At 37.9% G+C, this 25,077-nt stretch overlaps 1 long non-coding RNA gene across 4 annotated transcripts; it reads right to left on the bottom strand.

Moving 5' to 3' along the window:
* Positions 1-5,368: 5,368 nt before the first annotated feature.
* LOC110674070 lies at positions 5,369-23,764 on the bottom strand. 4 transcript variants are annotated; one of them, XR_002498618.1, is made up of 4 exons: positions 22,875-23,764; positions 6,845-7,243; positions 5,546-6,051; positions 5,369-5,478 (listed from the first exon to the last, which is right to left on the bottom strand). It is a non-coding gene; the product is annotated as an uncharacterized LOC110674070 (long non-coding RNA). The 4 variants fall into 4 exon arrangements; XR_002498617.1 differs by having other exon boundaries at positions 5,546-6,089; positions 22,879-23,764; XR_002498616.1 differs by having other exon boundaries at positions 22,879-23,764.
* Between the last annotated feature and the right edge of the window lie 1,313 nt (positions 23,765-25,077).

Genomic DNA, 25,077 nt, shown 5'->3' with positions numbered 1-25,077 from the left:
AGCATTCGTATATCGTGTGGCAGGTACGATGATACTCTATGCCCAGGGAAGTCAAGGAAATTTCCATTACGAAAAGATCCTGGACCGACCGGGATTCGAACCCAGACACCTTCAGCATGGCTTTGCTTTGTAGCCGCGGATTCTAACCACTCGGCTAAGGAAGGCCCCTAATTCGACCATAACTTCATAAATACTCAATTGATTCCGAATCTTTTTACATGTTTTTGAAGCAAATTTATTTGTTTTCAAACTGTTCATACAACACATTTTTCTAAAAAAATGTTTTGATCTTGTTATTTAACGAAAACTACCCAAAAACATGATTTTTTATGAAAAAAAATTAAACTTCTTTGTATTATTTGAGTTTTTTTTCGCCGGAAATTGCATTTTATGCAAAATTTAAATTTATAAAACATCTTGCCCTTATCACGAGTTGAATTGTGCATATATTTTTTAACATATGCAAACACATTTTGGCTTCAAAATTATTTAAAAGTTGTTGCAAAGTCCTTCTCAATGGTGGAACAATTGAGAAAAAACAGTTTCAGCTTTAGAGATAATATATATCTGGCGAAAATATGAAAAAACTGTCATTTTTCTTTAATAAATCATGTTTTTATGCAGTTTTTGCTGAAAACTTGGTCAAGACATTTTTTTAATGAAATGTATGATGTATGAAAGGTTTGAACACAATAGCATGTAAAAAGATTTGGAATCTGTTCAGTAATCAAGTTATGGTCAAACAAAGTTGAAATTTTCAATAAAATGAGGAAAAATTTAGAATAAATTACTTTTAACTAAAACTTGTATCGGTTTTAGACAAATTTGGTTTTCTACAAAGTTTTCATAATTTAATTATGAAGATATTGGTGCTAAAAGTTTTAAAATTGGTTGAAAAATAACAAGATTATGTTTACTTCGCTGGAGGTCATTTTTTACAACCGGTAAATTAACCTTCAAGACGCTTGCGCCACCTCTAAATGTTAGTATTTTTGGCTCAGATTTTGAGGTTTATCTTTTAATGTGATTTGAATTCAGTAGTGCACACGAATTTTCGGTTTTGAGATCTTTTGAAAAATAAGCCGCAGCTCATGCTCATGCTCAACATTGAAGACTCTTGCCCCGCGAGAATATTGTGAAATAGCTTCTTTACATTTGTGTGAACGATATAAACCCCAACCTCTTTTTACGACCGTTATCGGGGGGTCGTAAAAAAAATCAGGGTTATAATTATGTTTTTGAAAAATGCAACGTCTAGATCCGGAAATACTGATTCGAGATATTCGGCAAAGTTGAAGCATGGGTTGAGAACTATCCAAAATGGCCGTCAAAGTTTTCATATTTTGGTAATAGATGGCAATACTGCTCGATTGTTATCAAAAGAGCCAATTTTATGGGGGTGTGATATGCAAATACCATTTTTTTAAAAGATAACGGTACCGAATGTTCACCAAAGTTGACGGAAGTGTTGCGTGCCATACAGTCGGCCGAATAACAAATGTTCATGTGGCTGGCAACACTGTTTAAGAAAAATAAAGAAAACATCAAAACCATAAAACTTGAGCGGAACAGAATAATAGAATGCTTAGCAACATAGCAATACTCTTCAACTGTAATCCAGTTTTTCATGAAGGGTTCAAACTTTTGTCGTAGCTGGCAACACTGCTTAAGTGAAATTGCGCCACCAGGCAGTGCAAATGTGCATGCAACTTTTGTTTTGCGGATAGCTCAGGATCCTGATCACTTAGAAAGATGGCATCTTCGGCAAAGTTGTTCAGTAGCTCAAGGACTATTATTATTCTAACCAAGAAATTCGAGATTTGACACCAGGCGGCGCTAGTGAGCGTAGAATTTTTGTTTTCCGAATTGCTTAGGATCCTGACCACTTAGAAAGATAGCGTTTTCGGCAAAGTTGTTCAGTAGCTGAAGGACTATGATTATTCTGGCCAAGAGATTCGAGATTTTGCCACCTGGCGGCGCTAGTAAGCATTGAACTTTTATTTTGCGCATAGCTCAGGATCCTGACCACTTAGAAAGATGGCGTCTTCGGCAAAGTTGTTCCATAGCTCAAGGACTATCATTATTCTAGCCAATAGATTCGAGATTTTGCTACCAGGCGGTGCTAGTGAGCATAGAATTTTTATTTTGCGCATAGCTCAGGATCCTGACCACTTAGAAAGATGGCGTCTTCGGCAAATTTGTTCAGTAGCTCAAGGACTATCATTATTATAACCAAGAGATTCGAGATTTAGCCACCTTCTAGGTAGCATAGAACTTTTGTTTTGCGGATAGCTCAGGATCCTGACTACATAGACATGGCGTCTTGGGCAAAGTTGAGCTACTCAACAAGTTTACCGAAGACGCCATCTTTCTTAGTGGCCAGGATCCAAAGATAACCGCAAAACAAAAATGTCATGCTCACTAGCGCCGCCAGGTGACAAAGTTTTGAATATCATTGCTTTAATAATGATAGTCCTTGTGCTAATGAGCAAATTTGCCGAAGGTGCCATTTTTCTATGTGGTCAGGGTCCTGAGCTATCCGCAAAACTAAAGTTCTATGCTCACTAGCGTCGCCTGGTGGCAAAATTTTGAATCTCATAGCTTTTATAATGATAGCGCTTGAGCTACTGAACAACTTTGCCGAAGGTGCCATTTTTATAAGTTGTCAGGGTCCTGAGCTATCCGCAAAACAAAATGTCAATGCTCACTAGCGCCGCCTAGTGGCAGGATTCCGCATTTCAATGACCACCATATGTTAGCCCTTGAACTACTGAACAATTTTGCTGAACATCATGATCCTCTATGTTGAATACTTTTGAAGATATTGATCATTTATAAAAACGGTCGTTAATCTGAATTTTGGTTGTAAAAAAGTGGTCGTAAAACGAACCGTCGGTAAAAAAAACGGTCGTAAAAAGGGGTTGGAGTGTACTACATAAGAGTAGAAGCGTGTGATATGCCGTTTTTGTTCGAAATTAAACTCGAAATTTCGCAAAGTGCCGTTTTATTCCATTTGTTTTCAATTTTCCTCGGATATACCGTTTTGATTCATATTACGGACACTTAAGGCCTCAGTGAAGTATAACCCAGCTTGGACCATACAAAATAAATCATTCTGTATGATTTTTTAGCGTTATCGAGCGTCGGAAGCCCTTAACTTTCGGATGGTGGGTAAAGAATACGCGTCCGCAACTTGAATAATTTTAAATAAATCAAAACGTGTGGCCTTTTCATGATTCTTATTCCGGACGCTCCCTCACTTTTGCCTCATATTCCGGACGCTTTGATTCGAATTACGGACAGCTCATGATAATCATTAATGGAACAGTCAAATCATCAATTGAAATCGTTCAACCACTTAAGAAACGTCTAAGGTAGTTAGGCATTATAAATTTGCAATGATATTCATGGAAAAAACCTAATAAAACGAGCCTCGAAAATGAGAACTTTTGGATGGCGAAAATTGAAACATTTCGTGTGAAATGTTTCCCATACAAACGAGAGTGTCCGGAATTTGAAGCTGTCCGTAATATGAATCAAAACGGTATTTTTACAATTTGGCGAAACGAAACGAAATCGTAAAATAAAAATTTCGTTTGTATGAGTTCCGTGGAGTTTCGCGGAATTTCTTTTCGAAGCGTGTTTGACGGAATCATTTGGTATTTCGCATACCCTTACAACTTATGAATAAGAGATCAGAATTAAAAAATAAAACAGCGTGAGTAAGCTGCATAGAGTCAGATGAGATCAATTCAATCGTAGTTGAGCTTCTGAAAGAGGAAACAATGAAAGCTTTAAGGGTAATAGATTGACAAATATCCTAAGGAGTACTCATCTAATAAAATCCTGTCGTTGGAATTGCTTTAAGAATTGATAGGCTACTGTATTGACAATAAGGTATCCAATGATGACATTACTGAACTTTTTGCATGTCAATTTAGAAGCAGATGAACTTGCAGCCCAGCGTATTCAAAGGGTTAATAGGCAGCTATGGAAGTATATTCACTAAAATGTGTTTCAACAGAAGTACCCAAAGTTTCAAAAACTTTGGTTTCAAATTATGAAAAAAGTTTCTTGCTGTAAACGCCTTTCAATGATGATGAGTTGCTATCACCCTGCATGTTTCATTCAAGAAATCAAGAACCGCATGTTGCAAGTGCTTTATTAACTTTAAGACAATACAACAGCTCATCTTCTTCACCATTCAATGAACGAGCAATAAAATTTAAAATATTTAAAGATTTATTTGGATCCATTACCGAAACGTAATCCAATAAAAAATATGTAACAAACTTGGTCCTATTCAGCAATGAGTCATTTTTTTCTAGTTAAAGTCTGTTCCACTTAGTACTTGGCCGCTTCATTTTAATTACTGTGGCGCCTCTAGTTGTCATGATGAGAAATTTATCACTGCCTTTTGATCCGGAAGAACTGTTTATCCATTGATTTATATTTCATTAAGATTCATATATATATTTGCAAATGTTATCAAAATTGGAGCGCGAAAGACTAGGTAAATGCTGCCCAATAAGATTGAAACTTCAACATATTCAAGGAAAAGAATCGCGGGAAATTCTTGAATGTTCAAATTTCGAATCAATAATTTAACTGTGCAGAACGTAAGGTGCAGTTTTGTAAGAATAAAATCAATGGTTTTATCACTGGAACATCAATGAGACATGTTTACAAAAAAAGTGTCTTTAGAACAAAACTTTCCAATATATTCAATTCAAAGTCCCCGTGGTCAAGACTATGGCAGCTGCCAAAACAAACCTCTCGTAATAAATTGGTATGGTATGGCATGTTTGTGGTAAAAGCATAATAATGGCGATTGTAAAGAAAAAGTATCAGTACATTTTATTGTCCATATATCCAATAGATCGAATAATTTTGGGCAATAATCAAGCGTTAATCTAAGAAATAAGTCAAACTAATTGAAAATCCGTCCGGTTTTGACATTTTCATGGAAAAAAATACGGATAAGTTAGCCAATGGTACTGTGCACGATTTATTATAGGAATCGGTAAAATGTTCGAAAACTCAACTGAAAAGCTGGGAAATATTTAATTTCATACTCTTCCATAAAATGCGGCCAAATTCTTAGTGAAACAGACTTTATTCAGTTAACCCGTAAAATGCCGGGTCGAAGGATCATTTTGAAATTTGTTTGTTCGTTTCGCATTTAACAGGTTAAAAATCAAAATCAGAAGTAGATTTTAAACTAAAAGGAAGTACATATCGAGGACCTTCCATTGGGGCAGAGGTGGAAGTGTAATTATGTGTACCCGTAGTGTAATTGCCAGAAACATATCATATATGAATTTACATATTTTCCTGCATTCCCAATTTACAATGTTTAATTATTCCCAGAACCCAACTCATAAAATAACTCACCGTGCTAGTGCTGGAAAGATATCCCAACGTCCGGATGTCGATGATATCCATGTCCATTCCGAAAATTGCCTCTGTGCTGCCTGCCTGGAAAAAGCGGAAAACTTTCACTAATCACCACCATTCGATTTTCCGATCCAATGAGTTTCCGTACCAGCTGTTTGATGATGATGTTGCTGCTACTGCAGTCGATGGAAAAGCTCGTCAAAAGTCGATGCAAATAAGGTTCCGACCCTTGAAGGATGTCCCTCGCTATCTTCTTAGTGGTTTTTTTTTCTCGAGCACAAAACCAAAAACTTCACCAAATTCACCGGCTAACTACTGAACCGGAAAAATCCCACCCAAACAAAGTGCCAGTTACACAACTTTAGCAAATCTTCCACACAGAAAAAAAAGTGACCACAGCCGGTCTTAAGCCCCCGCAGAAAAACTGCACCAATTCCTCTACTCAGGAGACCGCCAGCCAAACTTTCTTCACTGGGAAAAACTTCTCCTATTTGGTAGCAACTTCTCACTTCCGATGATGATGATGATGATCGTTATCACTTTGAGTTCTTCCTGCCGGACTGCGGTGCAGCTGCTGATGATTGTCCGTCAAACTTGTCGATATTGGAATTCATTTTTCAAACATTTTTTTTTTCCACTTCGAGATTTTCACTGCTGCGCCACACAGAAAACGAGAAAATATTTATCATACCCTGGGAAAAGGATAACCATCACTGGTTTTTCATTTTTCCAAAAAAGCCAATAAAAAATCGATTCTATTAACAATTGGGTATCAATTAGAAATTAAAAATGAATAGCGTTTAGGATCCGGCTCTCTATTATGAATTAAATAATTTCAAGGCAAAAAATTGAAAAAAAAAATCAAATACCTTTTTTCGAATGTGATAGACCCTTTTCAAAACATTGTCTAGACAATATTGAAAGAAAATGGTGGGAAGTGTCGTATCAAAAAGCCACATGTGCGAATTCTCGTTCAATTTGGAAGAGAATCGTCTACGCGATTTGCGTTTTGGCCTGGAGATGATCTAAAAATTAGTTTTTTACAGTTTTATTGCCAACTTTTTGATTGTCTAATGCTTATTTTTATTTTTTCATTGATGTTTTCTGAATTTTTAACTGCTCTATTTTAATTTGTCGTCAAAAATTTTACGTGTCATTTTGAGTTTTGAATACTAATTAAACTTTCATTTGTTTATTACCAATTGGTAAGTTCTAATTGTTATTTTTCGATTTACTGGTAACAAATACTATTACATATTTATTTTTTGCTAGATATGTTCAAACTATTGCTCCTGTCAATTTTTTTAATTGGCTACTTTTGAAAAAAAAATCACAGAGTATTCTTTAGATGCTAATCAATTTGGCTGTCCATATAAAACCGGCAGCTCCGAGAACACTGCCGGACTTGAGGATAAAATTTTGCTCCTTCAATTAAAACTTTTCTTACACGTCAAACTGGGTTGGTCGTGATTCAGGATTCCGTAGTTGTTGGGACCAATTCCCCTTTGATTCAGCGCCCTGGGTTCAGGTGTGTAACACACTTTTTGCACTTCCGCTCGTTCTCAAATCGTACAATTACAATTTTCCGACCCGATTGATTTGGTGCCGTTGCATTTCAGGTGCTGCAAAACATTTACCCCCTTTCCTGCACCCACTCGAAGCTTCACGATGGAAACGGCATTTCCGGTAAACCGCTTTTACTGTGATATTGCTTTGGCAAGTGTTGAAAGTTTTTTTTTGTTGCTGAAAGTACGCTCCTGGCGACGATTGAGTTCTGGTTCACACAAAAAAATCCATATCAAACCGATGGTTTCCAATGAAACGCTTGATGAAGCATGGTGTCAATCTGAAAGAAAGGAAAAAAAAGTGTTGCGCTCCATTAAATTTTGTTGGATTGATTTTTGCGGTTATTAGTTTGCGAAAAGATTAAACTGCTTTTTTAAATCAAATGTATTCAGATTGAGTATTCCTATCGGTTGTTGTTAATAATAATACTGGGAAACATGGTTGCAACTACAAACAAAAGGAAGAGTGAATCTCTGAATTCACATGTTCCTTCCAAAAAAGTGGGATTTAAAACTGTCACTAAACGTGGCAGAAATGGAAGAAAGGACGTTTCTCCGGAATGCGAACTTTCTTCCAAGGGTGAAATGAATAATGTTGATAATTGTATCGAAATGAGCAATCAGTTCGATGTTCTAGACAAATTTTCCGAACACCAAATCGAAGCCGTCTCTAGCCCAGGCTCTTTGATTCAAGTGAGGAAGCAAAGAGTGCCGCCTATCGTGGTCACTTCTTCCGAATTTGGAAGATTTAGGCAGGAGATCTTGGACTCCATTAGGGGAAGGAAGGTTTCCTTCCAAATCGCAAAGAAAGGAGACTGTCGTGTTTTGCTGGAAGCTCTTAAAAATCGCGAACTTCTTATCAAACATATTAAAGAGAAGAAGCACAAATGTTTCACTTATGACGACAAAACCGAACTTTTGTCCAAAGTCGCCTTGAAGTGACTATACGTCACCTGAATAGATTAAAAATGGTATAAATGATTCAGTTGGATTTTCCCCAGACTATGCAATTATTTTGAAAAGGAGAATCCAATCTGGTATTCCTCGGAAAGGGCTTAAGCTAAAGAAAAATCAATACTCATGTTCGATGTGCTTGTGATATGGGAACAATTCCAGAAACCTGGAGGAAATTTCTAGAACCCCACTCAGTACCGTCGCACAGTGGGACGAAATAAAAAAAAAAGTGGGACATGTGTGTTTCCGTTGAAACTATTGGGCTTAGCTTTTCGACATGATCTGTAAAGTTTCATCATTTGTTGAGTTCTTCATTTAGATACTGAAAAAAAAAATCACTTAAGTTGATATACACTGAGAAAAGAAAATTAACTCTTTTATTTATTGTCAAAATTGAAAACTGTCTAAGGAAGTATTTAGACGACATCATTTCATGAAAGTTTGTCGAAGGCAGAAAAGCTCTATCTCCTACACTGACGAAGTTAGTGGGTAAAAATAATGGGTACCCCCTTAAAACTCATACGTTCTCCATAACTTCTAAATTTGAATTTCTACATTTTTACAATGTTCTACAATGTATAAGGTGCTGTAAATATACACATTTTTGCCAAAGACACTGAAGCGCTAGCTCTTCATTTTGAAGATTTACGAACGATTGTCTAATTTTTTCACATTAAATTGAAGTGTGCATATCCTGTAAAGTTGCAAGTAATGGCAGCTAATCTTAGCATCATGCTGTTCTTAAACCTATACCCTTTTAATATATGAACAAATAATTGCGGGGTCTAGCGGAATCCATAACAGTTTGTTCAATTAAAAATTGCATTTCCTATAAATAAATTTATATTTTTGTATTTTTCATTCATGTATATGTATATGAGTTTTGTTTTTATTCTGCTATAAAATGTTTAATGTTTGTCCATTTTGTTTACAGTTTATGTCGAAATCTGAACAGCTAAAATTTTTAAAGTTATATTTATTTTTCCGTGTATCTGACAACATTTAAATGTGTGTTAAATAAAACCATAATCTACGACTGTAATTGTATATTCAAAAATCTTAGGTATAAAAACTATTGAATTTCACTCCTAAGAACATTAAAAATATCGAAAGATACAATTATGTGTTGATGGCTATCAATGACGTCGCTAAGATATCTATTATAACGCTGTATGTCATTTTGGTTTCTTAACTTTTTACAAAATTACAAAATGTGTCAGACGGTATCTAATGTAGGGACGAAATTGAATATTTGAGGATTAATTATATAATACTAACTCACTTAACTAATATGCCTGATAGCATTCGACACAGTTGAAAAAAAAAATCCAGTTATTTTCGCGGAAACGACAACTTTTTCTCTATAGCCATGTCACATTGAAACTTGAACAGTAAGCATTATAAATTTGACCTTCGTAAAATGGGCCAAGAGTTAAATATCGTAACAAAATATAAAAATATTACATATAGAAAAAACAATAATTTAAACCTGTATAACATACAACCATTCCATGAAAAACCGATCCAGTGGGTCACCAAATTCCGTGAAAATTTGATATTTTGTTCCTTATTCGAAATAGGGATACACGTGTTTATGGATTTTTTTTAAAAGAATGACCATTTCCAAAATGAGATTACCAAAATAAGATTACCAGAATCGCGACTTTTCCAAATTTTCATTTTTTTAATCATAACTCTTGAATTGCTTGTCCTATTTTCAATTTTCTTGGAAATGAAAGCTAAAGACTATTGTCTTTTCAAAAAATATATGTAATTCCACCAAAAATTGTTTTTTTAAATGAAAAAAAAAATTTAGAAATTTCCATTTTTTCTTGGTTTGAAGGCCTTGGGACAAAATGGGCTATTGCTGTCCTCATTTTTTATGTAAAACTGCTAGTTTTTTTTTTCCTTAAAAAAATACCATAGTTTTATTTATTTTTTTTTTTTTTTTGAACAGTTTAAACCTTAAGTTTTCATTCCATAAAAAATATTGGAAATAAGTTGAGCTGTTCAAAAGTTATAATTTTTTTAAATAAAAAATATAATGATCTGAAACCTACAAAGTGTGCCGATAAGAAATAACTGAATTTTTATTTTCAAAAAAATATATCTCAAAAACTTAAAAGTAAACATACAATTTTATGAACTTTCAAGAAATAATGAGAACAGCAACAGCTCTTTTGGTCCCGAAGTCTTCAAAACACGAAAAAAGTGAATTTTTTTATTTATTTTCATGTAGAAAAAAACAATTTTTGTACTATTTTATATTTTTCTTGAAAAGACAAAATCTTTAGCTTTCATTTCGTCCAAGAAAATTAAAAATAGGTCAAGCGGTTCAAAAGTTATGAATTTTAGAAAAATATAATTTTGCAAAGTCGTGTTTTTTTTTTGGTCACCCTGTTTCGGCAATGGTCACCCTTATCAAAAAATACAAAAACATATGTATCCTTATTTCGAATAAGGAAGGAAATAGCAGATTTTCACTGAGTTCGGTGTCCCACTAGATCTGTTTTTCATGGAATGGCTGATATACTAGTGAATCCACTAAAAATCCAATCGATATCGGTGAAGATTCGAGGCATAATCATCGAAAATACTTAGCCCGCGTGCAAAAAAAACATATACTATCGTTTTTATACCGTTGATCGACCGGCACACATTGTTATTCATAGCAATATTGCAGCTGTGTGTGGCTTGTTGACCCGAGTGTAAAGAGGTGTCATATAGTGAACAAAAGGAACTTTCGGTGTTTAGAACAATTTCTCCACCTTAGTGGTAAAATGTAAACGTCGTTCATTCTAACCATTTCGCCGGCATGGAGCCGGCGAACGGCACCCCTCTCCATCCAGCTGACCCTGGAAGGGGTCGTGCCTCCCCGAACAATTGGAAAGACGGTGAATTTTTGGGATCTCGCATTCCAAGTTTCATGGACCGAGATGGTACGGCAGGCGGTCTGCAGTGCCTGAAGATGGCCGTCAAGAACGAAGCCATAGCCAACACCCCAATATATCGGCGTGCCGATAGATGGAGAATTTAGGGATTCTCGCACGTGCTGAAAGTACGTAGCAAATCGCAATTCAACCGTCTACTCCGAATGCAGAAATTGAACGACGGAACGAAAATCTCTATCACCGAACACCCGAGTCTCAATCAACCGAAGCGTGTCGTGTCTAACGTTGGCTCAATGGACCTAACCGACTAACTTAAGGATCAGCTCGCCAATAATGGTGTGAAGGACATCCGCCGAATTAGACGTCGGTAACCTGATGGCTCTTTCACAAATACGCCGACCATAATTATCGCCACTAGTGGCACCGTCATCCCGGACCACATAGATTTCGGATGGACTCGTTGCCGAACCCGCAATTATTACCCTAAGCCCATGCCTACTCCGCCAACAAATGCCCCGAATCGTTCCGCATTTGCGGGAAATGCTACAAAGTCCATCCAGAAGATATGCATCCGAAAACAGCTGATCCAGTGATACGTCATTCCGCTACTAATGTCGCTAATGCTCTGCGAGAACCGGTTACTACCAACTCGAATCAAACGCGTTCGGAATGTGTCGAACCAATCTTCTGTTGGAATTGTAACACTAATGAACACGCAGTCTTCAGCAAAAAGTGCCCGATTTATGCCAAGGAACTTGCTATCCAGCATATTCGTGAAGAGCACAATCTCTCATACCCCCAGGCACGTCGCGAGCACATACAGCAATGGTTGAGCGTACCGAAACATTTGCCGGAGCACTCACCTTGAGCAAAGACGTTGAAGTTGAAGAACTTAAGACTACCGTAAAAACAACTGCTTGAGGACTCCAAGAGGAAGGACGAAAGAATTGACTTAATGGAGCGCGCTTTGCAAACCCGTAGCAACGTCAGTGATCGCCTCGATACAATCTGTGAATACGTGAAAATCGAATAGCTGATTCGTCAAGTTGCCGCATTCACTGCGACAGTTCAGAAACTCCAGAAGAATCTAGTAAGAAAAGACGCAATCATCAAGGATCTTCGAGACGGAAACTAGAACTATACCCGCCCCTCTGGTTATGTCTATCGCCGAATCTGAGAAGGAAAACACTTTCTCCCTGTCTTCCAACGATGATACTGTTTTAGAAGAGTCTATCACACAGAAAGTGTTCTTATGGATTGAAGAAATGAAATGTGAGATGAACAAGGAAGCGAGCTTATAAGAGAAAAATGTAACATCAAAGGTGCAGAAGAGAAAACAGAAAAATGGAAAGAAACCCCAAGCTATGGAGAATTACGTAAGTGACTCAAGTATGAGGTCCTCCCTCTCGCACAAGTTGGGTAATACGGCAAATTCAAGTATCACTGAACGCCTCAATCCACCCAAAAGGACCCACGATACCGAATCCACTAGCGACTCGACCGACGCATCCCTCAAGGCCAAGAGGAACTCCAAAATTCACAAGGCCAATGAGGATGTGATGATTGAATAAGCTTTACTCCATTATGCTCAGTCTCCTATACGACCGACAATAAACTGTAAAAATTACCAAATACCCAGTCTTTAAGCCGATCATCAACTCTGACGACGAAATCAGCAGGGAATCGACTGAGCATCAATACAACACGCAACTCATCAAAGAACATTCAGTGGAAATCTCGTGTAGCCGGGGCCCCGCCAATGCGGAAGCTACACCCCCACCGGAACTGTCGGACCACCCCCGACACCCAAGTCCCGCGTCAGCTGTCGGGACGCACAAAAGTTTAACCACATGTACCCCGCATACCCCAGAGGACGGTCAAGACAAGCAAGGCTCCGTCAGTGCGGAGCTAAGGTCGTACCGGAACTGGCAGACAACGCTTGCCATCTCGATCGGTCTGGAAGAGGGACGCGCAAGGGTTATTCCCGCTCCCCTTCGGACGCCGAGGGATTGAAAAACAAACTACACGACCACTGATGGCCCCAGTATTTATCCCATACCACCGGAAGAGTACCCGATTGACTATCAGTAGACCTTCAGCAGGGCTAAAGATCAGCACGAATAATACACCGACGGCTGACGAGGAGCCTAAATTAGACACCAGGAGATACCCAGAAAGGAACCGATCAGCACCAGACCGATACTGTCCGTGTTTACCAAGTACCAAAAACTCAAATCGCTTACACCGCGCTCTAACAGAGGCAGAAGCAACTAGTGCGGATATTATTGACCGAAAACGTGACGCCCGGATCTGTATACCAGTAGCTAGTACCTCCCGCCGGCAACCGCGAGGATTAGCACACGTCTCACATCGAAGAAACTCTGGAAACTCCGAACCATCAAATTTGGGTGTCGGGTTATACACTCCCGTGCAAAAGTTTGGGTTCACCCCCTCAAAAACATGCAAAAGTATTCTATCCATATCTCTGTGATTACACGTTCAATTGAAACTCTTTAAGCCGCATTCGAAAGGCAAAGAGTTATTCTTACTTCGTATGTATTTTTTCAAAAACATTTTTTTAATTTTGTATACTAAATATTCACTTAAAGTTGTGACATTTTTCAAAAAACACACTGAAAAATCATATCTAATTTCCTCAGCATTGGATCGACCAAAATTTTCAATCAAAATGTCATTAGAATCGTAATCTTATATTCTTTTAAGAGACCCCACGAAATTTTGGTGGAAAAATCTGGAAAGTATTCAAAATCAATGAAACAGTCAGTCAAGTCATCGTGCAAAAGTTTGGGTTCACCTGAGCCACACGCACATCATTTTTGTCAATATCTCTTCCATTTTTCAACCGATTTTAATAGTTTAAAGCTTTTTTGAGCGCAAATAATGGCGCGTACATGATTGGTTTGAGATTTCACAGATTTAAGTAAGTTCAGGTGAACCCAAACTTTTGCACGATACACCATACTGAGGGGTGAACCCAAACTTTTGCACGATGACTTGACTGACTGTTTTATTTATTTTGAATACTTTTCAGATTTTTCCGCAAAAATTTCATGAGTGCTCTTCAAAGAATATAAGATTACGATTCTGAAGACACCTTGTTTTAAAATTTTGATCGATCCAATGCTGAGGAAATTAGTAATGTTTTTTCAGTGTGTTTTTTGAAAAATGTCACAACTTCAAGTACATATTTAGTATACAAAGTTCAAAGAATGTTTTTGGAAAAATACATACGAAGTAAGAATAACTCTTTGCCTTTCGAATGCGGCTTAAAGAGTTTGAATTGGACGTGTAATCACAGAGATATGGACTGAACACTTTTGCATGTTTTTTAGGGGGTGAACCCAAACTTATGCACGGGAGTGTATCTGCCTTTGGCGAGTGGTGGAGCTCTTTCTTGTCCATTTTCGGAAGATCCCAGAACTATAAATGCTGGGTTTGATAATCCCAGTAAAGACGCTATTGGAGGACATACAGTCTTCGCTGTACATTGAAACAGTTACCTAAACAACCTTACGGACCTGGAGACACTAGTGAACCATCACCACCCTGTGGTAATTGCATTACAGGAAATCCACCGTACAAATGCCGCCACAATGAACAATACTCTCTGCCGCCAGTATCGATGGTATACAAAAACTAGAGCCAAAATATACCAATCTGCCGACATCGGTGTAAGCGCCGGGATCTCGCCGACCAAATCGACATCAAAACGGACCTCCCTATTGTCGGAGTACGCTTTCCATGGCTTTTCCCTGTGACGGTAGTTTCAATGTACCTCCCCAACGGAAAACTTGTCAACTTGAAGAAGAATTTGGAAGAAATATTTCGACAAATTCCAAGTCCGTTGATCATCCTGGGGGATGTGAACGGTCATCACAAGGCCCGCGTCTTCATAGTTGCCGGGCTTGCCAATGAGTTAGACCTTGTCATTTTCAACGATGGCTCAACCACTTTCTCCCGCTGGCTAATAGTAACGGCGGTCGATGTCTCACTGGCCTCAGCTGAATAGGACCTCCGTGGAAGCGATCATACACCAATCTTCCTCACACTAGACAGCAACGCTACACCAGAAACAAGTCGCCGTCCCCGATGGCTTTTTGAAACGGCTGACTGGCTGACCAATCTGTACTCTTAGAAAAACTCAACTCTTCTCGGCCGGAATCCATCCAGGACCTCATCAACCAGGTCAGATCTGCCTCTTCCGAAACTATCCCGAAGACTAGTCCCAATCCGGGCCGCCGTGCCCTCCATTGATGGACTAACGAGACCCGTTAAAGCGTTAAGGCTAAGTAGCCCGTCATTCCTTTTGGAAACAATGATGACTTTTCAGCTTGCCTTTCAAAGTGATAAAACTCAGTCTTGATAGTTTAGATTGACTTGAAAAAGTATAACTGTACGCACTAACATGCATAAAGTATGCTGATACTTTTTCAGCAGTGTCAGTGCAAAACCAACTGATTTTCTTTAATTCGAAATCGTGAGATGAATTAGCAACAATCATCAACGACGCGTAGAAATTTCGATGACGGCGTACTTCGCCTTAAACTACGTAGAAAAATGCTAAGGGTTTTCCAGAAATTAAGGAGGAAATTACCACCCGACCATCCTAACAAAGCTATAGAGCAGTATTACACAGCACGTAACACGTGTAGACAGATCATACGTGAAGCTAAAGAAAATTCCTGGACAGAGTTTTTTTATGGAATAAATGAGGATGAGCCTGCCTCCGGCGGCGAATAAATTGCTTCCTCGGTAAAAGAAGATCTCAAGGGATGGTCCTCAAGGTCGATCACTGCCTGTCTCGCGACCCAACTATCATCGCAAATATGCTGGCGAATTATTTCCTCCTATCAACATTACCCGGACGGTTTCCGAGTAGCTCGCACATCTCCGAACGAAGCAATACGACGGTTCGTGGTCCTACCAGACCGCGGCCAGGACTTCAACCTTCCTTTCACCAATAATGAACTCGAGTTCGCCCTCAAGACGGCAAAGGGGAAATCAGTTGGACCTGATGACATTGGGTACCCGATGCTGAAAAACTTACCCCTGAACAGCAAACTTGGAACCCGAAATCTTGGAAACATAGCTTCATGATAGCGATTCCCCAAAAACACTGGACCAGCGTCTGAGGTCAAAAACTATCGCCCAATAGCCCTCACGAGTTGCGTTGGGAAGATGATGGAAAGAATTGTTAATCGTCGCCTGGTAGCATATCTGGAGGATAATCAGCTACTAGATAACTGGCAGCATGCGTTCCATCCAGGCTTTGGAACAGGAACTTACTTGGCTTCCCTCGGCCAAATCATGGACGAGGCTTTGAAGGTTTGGTGAACATATCGAGCTAGCATTTCTTGATCTAGCCAAGGCCTACAACCGGACGTGGACTCCCAGTATTCTTCAAAAGCTGGCAAGTGTTAATCTCTGGAAACATGCTAGCATTTGTTCGGAACTTTTTGGAAGGACGCACCTTTCAAGTTCTCGTAGGAAATCATTGTTCCAAAATCGTCCAAGAAGAAACAAGCGTACCACAGGGCTCCGTTTTGGCGGTCACCCTATTCCTTATGGCTATGGATGGAGTATGTTTGGTATTACCGAAGGGAGTCTTCATCTTGGTATATGCCGATGTTATTCTCCTGCTTGTGAGAGGAAAGCAATCAAAAATAATTCGCCGTACAATCCAGGCAGCTGTTTCTGCTGTCACTAGATGGGCAACTCAGATCAGCTTCGTCATGTCGGTGGACAAACGTGTTCGCATCCACGTGTGTGCCTCCAGTCATCGCCCCCTGGTAAAATGAACATCCGAAGCATTCCTATACCGACCAGAAACTTCGTCAAAATACTTGATGTAACGATAGAAAGAAACCTCTCATGTATTGAAACACGCATCTTTTTACTCTTTTCCAATAAAAATAAAAATAAAATGTTCAGAAAACTTTGGCCTTTTTCTCATGTTTGTTCTGGGGACCTTTTGTCATAGATTCTTGTTCTGAAATATCGAAGGCGCACAGTAAAGAGAATCAGCGATTTTCCTCTAATTTTCTTACAGCTTATAACGTGCATTTAAAACCTGGATCTAAACTCAAAAGTGATCCTAACTTTTTTGTTTACCGTAATGATCGACTTGATGAGGCATGTGGGGGAGTTGCAATCATCATTCATAGGAGTATAAAACATCAACTGTTTTCTTAATTTGAAACTTAAGTTTTTGAAACTTAGGTGTTTCAGTTGAAACACAACTTGGTAAATATACTTCAATAGCTGCCTATTTGCCTTTTCAATGCTCTGGACAGCAAGTTAATTTGCTCCAAACTAACTTACGAAAATTGACTCGCAATAAGTCAAAAAAAATTGTCAATGGTGACTTTAATGCCAAACTTGATCATGGAATAATTCTCAAAGTAATTCCAACGTTAGAATTTTATTTGATGAGTGCTCTTCAGGATATTTCTCAATTCAATACCCTGATAGCCCTACATGTTTTTCCTCTTCTAAAAACCCATCTACGATTGATTTGGTCTTAACCGACTCTAGTCATCTTTGTAGCCAACTGATTACTCATGTTGATTTTGATTCTGATCATGTCCTTGTTACATTTCAAATATCCCATGAAGCGATTCTCAATCCTATCAGCTCCATTTTTAATTATTTTCGAGCCAACTGGAATATATATGAAACATATATTGACTCTAATCTTGATGGTAACATTTCTTTACAAACAAAACTTGATATTGACAATGCTCTTGAAACTTTAACAAACTTCATTGTTGAAGCCAGAAGAATTGCATTTCCAAAAGGGATGGTACACAAATTAGTATGAGTCCTCCGAAAATTTTGTAAGGCTTGTCACGCTTGGCTTGACCCTCTCCCCCCCTTGGAGCGTGACGTTATTTGAGCATGACCCCAAATGTGAAGTTAAATTTGAATCCGTGATTATAGACGATGATCTTAAACTCTTGATCCGTCTTAAAAACGTGAGGAGAAGGCAGTTTCAACGCAATCGCGATCCTGCTATGAAAATTATATGGCAGGATTTGCAGAAAGAAATCAAGGAACGTTTTGCACAATTAAGAAACAAAAATTTTGAAAATAAGATTCCTCAATTGGACTCTGGCTCTAAGCCCTTTTGGAAATTATCTAAAATCTTGAAAAAACCTCAGAAGCCAATACCGGCATTGTAAGAGGAAAACAAATTCTTATTAACTAATTGCGAAAAAGCACAAAAACTTCCTATGCAGTTTGAAAGCGCGCACAATTTTAATTTAGGACTTACTAGTCCAATTGAAAATCAAGTTACTCAGGACTTCGAAAATATTATCAATCAAGAGAACGTTTTAGAAAATGCCTGAGAGACTGATTTTTAAGAAGTAAGAACTATTACTAAAAAAATCAAAAATATGAAAACTCCTGGCGATGATGGAATTTTCTACATCCTCATCTAGAAACTTCCAGAAAGTAGCTTATCATTTTTAGTTGATATAGTCAACAAATGTTTTCAATAAACATATTTTCCTGACAATTGGGAAAATGCTAGGGTTGTTCCAATTTTAAAACCACACAAGAATCCTGCAGAAGCTTCTAGCTATCGTCCAATCAGTTTGCTTTCCTCCAGCAGTAAACTTTTTGAAAAGATCATTTTGAACAGAAGGATGGTCCACATCAATGAAAATTCATTTTTTGCCAATGAACAGTTCGGATTCCGCCATGGACATTCGTCCACTCATCAACTTTTACGTGTAACAAATTTGATCCGTTCCAACAAATCTAAAAGCTACTCTACTGGTCTTGCTCTTCTAGACATAGAAAAAGCATTCGACAGTGTTTGGCATGAAGGGTTGATCGTTGTTGTGGAGGCTTTTTTAGTGAAACTGGCAACACTGTACAATAGAGATATCAGTAGTGAAATGTGTACTCGAAATGATGGGAGGCCGTATCTTGGAAGCTTGAAATAAAAACCAAATTGAATGTATAACCTCAAGTTCTAAATTAGTTTAATAATAAATAAATGAATTACAGCATTGAAGCTGCTATCACGAAGGCTGCTCTCAATAATTGGTTTATTGCGCCAACGATGACGATTCCCAACAATCGTAAAATTAAAAAACTTTAATTTTCCAACATACATCGTTAGAATAATTCAAAGTTATCTGTCAAATCGTACACTTCAGGTTAATTATCAGAACTCCAGATCTGAAAGACTTCCTGTAAGAGCTGGTGTTCCCCAAGGCATCATTTTGGGACCAATATTATACAATATTTTTACATCTGACTTACCTGAGTTACCTCAGGGATGTCAAAAATCTTTGTTTGCGGATGACACAGGCCTCTCCGCCAAAGGACGAAGCCTGCGTGTCGTCTGTAGTCGATTGCAAAAAAGTTTGGATATTTTTTCTTCATATTTGCAAAAATGGAAAATTTCTCCTAATGCTTCCAAAACTCAACTAATAATATTCCCACATAAACCAAAAGCTCTTTATTTGAAACCTTCGTGACAACATGATGAGAGGGGTTCCAATAAATTGGTCAGATGAAGTTAAGTATCTAGGGCTCATGCTAGATAGGAATTTAACTTTCAAAAATCACATTGAGGGCATTTAAGGCAAATGTAATAAATATGTTAAATGTCTCTATTCCCTTATTAATAGAAAATCAAAACTTTGTTTTAAGAACAAGCTTTTGATATTCAAACAAATTTTCAGGCCAGCCATGTTGTATGCTGTACCAATATGGACTAGCTGTTGTAATACCAGGAAGAAAGCTCTGCAGAGAATTCAAAATAAAATTTTGAAAATGATTCTGAAGCTTCCTCCCTGGTATAGTACCAATGAGTTACGTACAATATCCAATGTTGAAACATTGGAACAAATGTTAAATAAAATAATTATTAATTTCAGGCAAAAATCGTTACAATCTTCTATTGCCACGATTAATGCGTTATATGTTTAGGTTAAGTTAGGTTAAGTATATTCAAAGCGTTTTTTTCTTCTCTTATAAGCAGATAAAATCAACTCATCTGTAAAAAATCTGAACTGCTACGGCAAATTAAATGTTATACATATGTTGTTAACAAAATGTTAATAAAATCTTAGATTTGATTCATCAAATTAGGATGATAGTGTTGTCAAATAACACAGAACACCTAGATATAAGAAATTAATGTAATGTTTTAAATGATACTAATAAAGAAATTAAAAAAAGCGTATTTCCTCAAGCCTGTGTGCGACAATCAAGATGATGAGCTGGGGTTACCTTGCAGTTTAGAAAAGTGTCGTTTAATATTTCGTGTGTAGTATTTGTGCCTCCCTCCCAGCATAGCTATAGCTGGTACTCTTTCTGTTTCTGGCTGATCAAAATTGATTGGAAATCAACTAAAGTTTGCAGAAGACGCAAAGGAACTGTTCTCACTACACTTAATAGATGAGCATACATGGAGTGGAAATGTAACATCAAGAAGATGTTTGTCGAACTACCAGAAAATTATTGTTGAAGATTATGTCACCTAGCATAACATAAACTCAGAAGTTATGGTTCTCCGACTTACCCGGAAGGCAATTTACCGGAAATATATTTTTCTACAATGTTGACTGAAAAGTCCAAATGAATGACCTCCAAAAAATGGACAAGAGAGGTTTTCCCTACAAAAAAAAAAGATTCGAGAGAAGTCTAAAATATCTTCATACCTGATCATGTCGATAAGCACCATCTTCAAATATTGGCATTTCATAAACGTTTTACCGTACTTTTTTTCTTAATAAAGTTGTTCTTTCAAGTTATCCCTACAGCTTGTCTTTACTGAACTGGCTAAATATGGCTACAACTATGTAAACATTCGACCGTCAGTTCTCCAAGTGTCCAAGTGTTAGTAAATGTGCAATGATTAAATTTTCAATACGATTGTTTGTGATTTTTCCCTGAGTGCCAATTCTCCGAATGTCGTTTTTGCTAACGTCAATTACTCGAATGCACAATGATCCATGTTGGTTCATTTGATATTCACCATTTTTTATTTGATTGGCGATTCTGCCGATTTTCTAAAAACACCTAACATACCCTGGCACTACATTTCGTAATTTCCATTACTATAAAATCATGGACCGTACGGGAACCGAAATCAGTCACCTTTGGCATGGCTTTGCTTTGTAGCCGCGGACTCTACACGGGTAGAAATCAGAATCCAAAAAACAAGATTATGGCTCATGATATCATGATTTCAGCGTGTTTTTGTCTTATGAAAATACACCATGATTTGGACTCATGATATCATGAGTCAGATTGCCGTAACGCAACACACGCGTTAGGTTTTTGTAGCTGATTGCTCGGAATCATGATTCAAATGCCGAAAATGCTGAGTCGCGTATCCGTTTATGATCGACAAAATAATTAAAAAAGGTAAAAATAGCATACATTGAGATTCGAGCCAAAAACCTTCCGATTGTGTGCCACGTACTCTACCACTCAACCGCTTCGTCATCTTGATTTAAGAGTGATCGATACGAATGAGATGAAGCAAAGTGCGCCGCTTAGTGTTTTCACACTGGATGTTACGCTTATGAGGAATCATGATTTTGACTCCAGGAATCATGATTTGTGATCCTGATATTATGACCTAACCAATTTATGAATTTCGTGATTTGTAAATCATGGTGTGGGGATCAGATTTTTATCCGTGTAACCACTCGGCAAGTCACGAAGCTTAAATAAGAATGTCTGAAATAAGAATTGTTGTATATCGATCCCCTCGCAGGATAAGAGTTATATTTTGATACAACATTCTGAACTGCTTTAACTTAAAAGAATGAAAAACCATCATAACTTCATACATTCCTCTTGTCTTTGCCTGTACCGTGGTGAATCAAAATACGGACGGTATCGATATCCGGACACTCTGATGATATTCATTAATTAAAGGCAAAATTAAATATTAATATTTTAATTTAAATCCTCAATTTTCGTTATGAGCATAGCTGACCATTTTACATTCATCTATAATCTAGTTATCACTGCCAATCTTTTAAATTAACGAAAACTAAAAAGTTGCTCCAGTTGAACGTCATTTCTGTGCGAGGCAAGTGATTTTGGTGATAGCATCGGTGAACACGCACACACCGTTCAGCTGACGAAAACATATGAAAATTATACTATTCATGTAGTGATTTAAATTCAATTATTCATGTAAGTGTTAAAGTAGACATATGGAGTGAATCAACATTCAAAATAGTTTAAAGCTCAATGAGAAGAGACAGTCCGGGAATGGAGCCAATTGTTTGCAGACCCGGACATTACAAATTAGTCGTTTGTTTACAAACCAAGAGAACATGATTTTCAAGTGAAACTGATAGAGAACTTAAAACATTATCAATATATGTGAAATTATTAATAAAAAGTGCTGTGAATCGTTTTATGCAGAAAAAAATTAGCTGGTAAGTCATTGCTGCAGCTCAAACCACAGTCATCTCGATCAGGTAACAAAACTAAGAAATTTTGCTTACATTCAAAGATTTTATTCGTCGCAGAACACGCACATGTTTCTAAGAGCGTGATATATAAAGTTGATTTGAAAATTGTGCATTATCAATAATTGCATGTTTTGCAAGATGTCCGGATTTCAATTCATAAGTGTCCGGATTTATAGACATGATTTGATGCAGGTACCCGGATTTAAAGACAAGACAAGCATAATTGTTTAATGAATTTTTATGATAAAATCTTAAATTTTATTGGAAAACTAATCGATATCACTAAGATCAAACATGAAGGTGTTCATTACATAAAAATACTTTCCCTAATTCTGGACGAAACCTATTAAAAACTTATTTTTAATATTTGTGTAAGCTTAAGTGTCCGGTAATGTTTCGTTCTATGGCATAAATTTGAATACATAGTTTTTCGATCTAAATCAGGCAATTTTTTTCTAATTATATAATAAACAAATTACACGTACAATCAGATTTAGGTTCATTAAGTGCTGTGAGATGATCAATAGTTCAACGATTTGTTTAGTGTTCGTTCCAATTACATGTAATAAATGAAGTTGAAAAAAACTTACTCACATTTCAACTGATTGATGTTGGATTATGAATTGCTCAAGTTCATTTAGCAGTCACACCATTATATTCTCCTAATCACAAACTTCCATAAAACTATGATATTTCACTTATGATTGCGTGATAGAACTCTTACACCAACATCAAACATCAACGGCTTACACTTATTTTCACAATAAATTTATCGATTTTCAACATTGAATTAACACATCTCTCCTACACAATCTAAACTATTTCACATCAAAAACAATCTCCCCATGTCACAAATCACCACCAATTAACGCCAACAGGGCACCCGAAAAGCTCCACTACTTATCTGACCGTCACTAATCGCGATTTTCCCACGCCATTCAACCACACATTCGACAGAAAGGCAGCCCACGCTCATTACATTCAAATCACCACCCCCCGTGCACAAAAGAAAACCGCGCGAAAAAGTCACACGCAAAGCGATCGCCACATTTTTTCACTGATTGCCACCGCCAACTGCCGGCTGCCGGAACTGGAAACGAATTAGAAAATACGCGCCAATCGTGCGTTTCGGTCGTCTACCCCGAATTTCCGCTCCAGTCAGTGCGAAAAACAGAAAATCGTGGACACTCTCTTCTTCCGGTCTTCGCACAAGCTTTCCTCGATAGCAGCAACAGTTATCCTTTAATGGGTGGGCTGCCGACACCTTTCTCGGGAAACAGCAGTATCCTTCTTCCGTTTTTTATTCTCGTTTTCCAGCGCCAGAATTAGGTGCCAAAGAGTGCACACACATACGGAGTCACACATACACACGCACCGGACACTACTGTCTGACTGAGGCAAGTCGCAGCACCGCTTGGGGTCCACCGAGAAGGGCGCAACATCGTCCACCGAAAGCTTGAAGCTGACTGACTGCCAAGCGGTTCCTGTTGGGGCCGGGAAGCATCATCAGCAACATCTCCCCCGTCGTCGTTCGGATTCTAGGGCTGATGAGATGGGGCACGCTGTGCCCGAAGGGGGTTATTAAGGAACATACATGTGACTTAGATTTTGTTTTACAGGAAGTTGCTTTTGATCATAAGAAACAAGCTTGTAGAAACCGCAGCATATTCTGTTTTGTTTTTTTTTTTTTTGAGAATCGTTTTCTGAAGTTTTTCATGGTTGCCCGTAAAATCTTCTATATGGAGGACCACGCATTTTTCACCTTTTTTATTTCAAAATCTGATGAAGTATGACGAATTCCATGTCAAATCGGTCAGTCATCGAACTCGACCTTCTTCGATTTGCATTAAATTTTGCACATGTTTTCGGTATGGTAGAATAAGTGTTTTCCATTGAAAAATCAATAATTTTGACTCAATACTAAATTTTGAAAGTGGCCTCTGAGTTTTTGCATAATTCATTTGAAACAGTTCAGAAACTGTTGATTTTGAAGAACAATGTTCCAAGGAACCATTTGGACCACGAGAAAATTATACGCTGAAAAATATTTAAGTCTTTTCATGAAAAGTCCAAAAATACAGCATAAAATTTTAATCACCCGGGGCTTTTGGGTATTTTTAATACATTTTAAATTTTCACCATATCATCTTGACAAAGAACAAATATTTCGGACAGGCTTCCCTTAGCCGAGTGGTTAGAAACCCTTTTAAACATAGCGCAAATCACCGGAGGAATGGGATCAGTCTACCGACAGTGGCAGTCAACTCAGCGTTGCATCATCATCACTCTCGGAGCACGCTCTCCGGGAAAGCGACCTAGAACGAAGCACGCTCTGTTGCTGGTCGGATGAACGGACCAGCTGTTTTTCCGCCGAGGCGAGGAGGGATGGCAATCGGGTCCAACAGTCTGTTTTCCACTGACGGCGATGATGGTGATGGTTGATGATGACGTTGGAAGTAAGCGCGGGAAATGAACGTTGAAAGAGGAAGAGAGAATTGGTGCGAGAGTGAGATCCATGAAGGATATTCAGTGTAAGGATATGGTTTTATTATTATGGAGGGGAGGAAGACCCAGTTTTTGAATCTGAGACGTGATTTCCTGAGCCGCGGATTCACTCGATCAACAGTTGGGCAATAAATAAAGCGTGGAAACGGATCGCGTTTAAATGGGTGTCATCTAGATTGAGATCTGCATACATTGTAATTCTGTCGAATCTGATTTAATGACCTACCAATACCAGCTAAATTGATCGAAAAACTTGTATCAGTTGTTATTGGCATGATGTTCTTTATT

Source organism: Aedes aegypti, chromosome 1 (genome assembly GCF_002204515.2).
Source record: "Aedes aegypti strain LVP_AGWG chromosome 1, AaegL5.0 Primary Assembly, whole genome shotgun sequence".
Taxonomy (NCBI): Eukaryota; Metazoa; Arthropoda; class Insecta; order Diptera; family Culicidae; genus Aedes; species Aedes aegypti.
Note: the sequence above shows the minus strand (reverse complement) of the source record. Positions and strands in the feature narration are given on the sequence as shown.